The following is a 3033-nucleotide window of genomic DNA, read 5'->3' on the forward strand; positions in this document are numbered from 1 at the left end:
ACATCACACTGCAATGCAATTGTGCCATTGCAGATTGCCGAGTTACGTAATATTTCCATTCGTAAAATTGATCTCACGACCAGTGAGCTGAATTATAATTATTATTTTGATGTAAAACAGACTGTTGGGCAGATGAATTTACCCACGTGAATCCCGATTAAGGTGCTTAGAGTAATTAACAATCGAGTTCAAGCCGGACTACGAAACTGCACAAAATGTCATGTCCTGGGTTGATTTTTTATTGAAATATTTAGGTTGAGTCGCCAATTAAATATATCAACATATTCAGAATAAAACGGCAGGGAACACAATACATTTCGATATTATAGAATTGCAACATTAGGATAATTCAGTAACACAAGGAATGATGAATTGTAAGAAAAATTGCTCAGACAAAAAAAAACAATTGACAAGTGGATTAGAGAAAAGTGATAGTTATGAGCAATAAAATTATCGACAAGTTTCTTCAATGTTCGATTCAGTACCTAGAAAAGTGAAGTTAAAAGCTAAATATACTTCCAATAACCGTGTTCGATGATCGCTCCAATGACTAGATTCAATTCTCCAATGACTAAAAAGTTGATTCTGAAGTTGATGAAACGGGTATTTCATGGCGAAGTTTCAGTAACACGAAGATTCTGGATTTGTGGAAGATGATACATCTGAAACAATGAAAATGAATTATACGGTCTCATCTTTCATTTATCATTGATTATATTTTTATTAATTTTAGTAGAGGTTTTTGTCGAGTTGAAATTCCTATAAATTAATGTACAGGAATCTTTCTCAACAACTGAGGTGGGTTCGCTCAAATAAATTGAAACATACCAGGAAGCAATACAATCTGCAGATGTACCTGTGGTTGAAGAAAAAACTTGATAAACGGTGTAAAAGACTTGAAAAATTATAAACTCATCAATCAAGAAACTTGAAAATACGTCCTATGATAACCAACCATGCATGAAATTCGGAATGCAACTTATAATTAGAATGTCATATATCATATGTTGTATGAATTGTCTTTTTCAATCTGCCAATTTTGGAAAGTGTTCCTGACTATATTCAAATTCATTGTTCTTTCATTTCATTTTGGATATATATTTTGCATATATCTTACGGAAAATTCGAACTTTAAGATCAATGGTATAAATACCTGGTTTCTCTCCTGTAAATGTGAAGTGTTGTTTACCCTCAAAGTTAGGTGGGAACATTCGAAAGTGAATTTGTAAAACGGAAATCTGCTACAGAAAATTTTCTTGGTCTCCTTATTTTTTGGATCGGCTTTATACGGTAGGTAGTATTGGTTTAGTTTAGTTTCAGTATTATATTCGTTTTCTGATTGTTTTTTTAATTATTCTTCTATAAATTGTGGAGCATCGAAAAGCGTGGCTTGGCAAATCATCTTGTTGACAAAAAAACTGAAAATCATCCATTTTACCTGGATACGAACTAATAATTTTCACAGGTTCAAATTTTGTTCACCAACAAAGTTCATACATATGAATATAAATTTAGCTACATTACTCTCTTATATATTTACAAATTTTGTATCTCCTTACTTATGTCTAAATATCCTAATTTTTTCACAGCATCATTTAATGCTCTTAACTGAAGATGCTTTTGACAACTCTCTTTTTCAGCATTTTTAATTAATCTGGAGATTTTACTCTGTCCCTTTTGATTTTCCACAACAGACATTTCTGATTGATATATTTATGATCTGTTATATTTATTACAAAATAATCAATTTCATATCTAATTTTTGAATTTTGACATTTCCCTCGCTTCGCCACGTGATTTCCGGTTACAGAAATTCACTGCTGTTCATATACAGGATGATAGGTAATGAGACAAGTACTTTGTCCCAAAACTCCGAAGTACTTCATTGCGTCTAGAGAGATTGCAGAGAGAAGAATATTAATCCTTGTGCCGCAAAACGCAGCTGAATACAGGGAATATGAAAACCCTCGTACTAACACATTCGCAAATATTGCTATACCCAGATAATAAAATCCTTTTATTGCAGTTATTACCCGAGCCGTATAACAATGGCATATTCCACGAGAACGACCCGTCTTCTTCTTCTTCTTCTGTATTTGTATATGGGCACGGTTGAATAAAGCAAAAACCTGCGTATGTGTGGTCTTTATACAAACAAATGGCATTGGATTTGAACAGTAGTAATCTCGTAGAATTATGTGGTTTTCTCTGGAGAGGACTTCCTATTGACGTCTTCACTCACGCTGCCCACCATCTCGAACCCGGGCGGAAATGGTAAATTGGTCTGGGCCTGTGCGATTGGAGCAGATGACAGGTGCGTGACGTGTTGACATTTCGTGACGGGAAACTCATTTGTATGGTAATTGCTCCATCCGAAGAGGTTTTTGTGAACAAATATGGGATACAGTTGATGGGATAACTGATCTAACAAATATTCGAAGGTGGATGATTTTGGTTTCAGTATTTTTTTGGGGTAATGGTTGTGTTCAGTTTGATTTATTCTCACATAAACAATGTATTTCACTATTATTTCACTCGGTTCAATGAAGGACAGCCTTTTTAATCCTAGATGATGTTACAAAATTCGCTGCCACACGATTTATGCCCAAAATTTCCGAAAAAATTGCATAGCATGAGCCAACCGATGTCTACATCCTCAGCTACTTTTCAAATTTTTTATCGGTTGGTTCAACTATGTTGAAATTCATATTTCAAAGGTCCAGGACCTTTTTATGGAATGAATTAATCATGGAAGGCATCATTTTCAATGCAATCTCTACATTCCTGTGTAGTTCACATTTCCAACCAAGACGAGTCGAATAAGATTGAGGATATAATTACAGCAACAATGCTGAAGGTCCAATAGATTTCTAATTATTTTTCACTGATATTTGCCTCAAAGAATTATTGATGTGATAACTGTTGGTTTGGAACCAACTAGGGTATATCTTTTCTTAGGAGTACTATAAAGCCAGGATTTTTTTCAAGAAGAAAGTAACGACTTTCAATTACCCTCGACTGTCCTTTCTTAAT

At 34.2% G+C, this 3033-nt stretch overlaps 1 long non-coding RNA gene across 1 annotated transcript; it reads right to left on the reverse strand.

The window, feature by feature from the left end:
- Nucleotides 1–223: 223 nt before the first annotated feature.
- On the reverse strand, nucleotides 224–1403 carry LOC111511198 (uncharacterized). Its single transcript, XR_002722874.2, has 2 exons — nucleotides 1154–1403; nucleotides 224–662 (listed from the first exon to the last, which is right to left on the reverse strand). It is a non-coding gene; the product is annotated as an uncharacterized lncRNA (long non-coding RNA).
- Nucleotides 1404–3033: the final 1630 nt, after the last annotated feature.

The sequence above is a fragment of the Leptinotarsa decemlineata genome, unplaced genomic scaffold (genome assembly GCF_025532065.1).
Source record: "Leptinotarsa decemlineata unplaced genomic scaffold, Ldec_3_MD MMD2_P_RNA_scaffold_12, whole genome shotgun sequence".
Classification (NCBI taxonomy): Eukaryota; Metazoa; Arthropoda; class Insecta; order Coleoptera; family Chrysomelidae; genus Leptinotarsa; species Leptinotarsa decemlineata.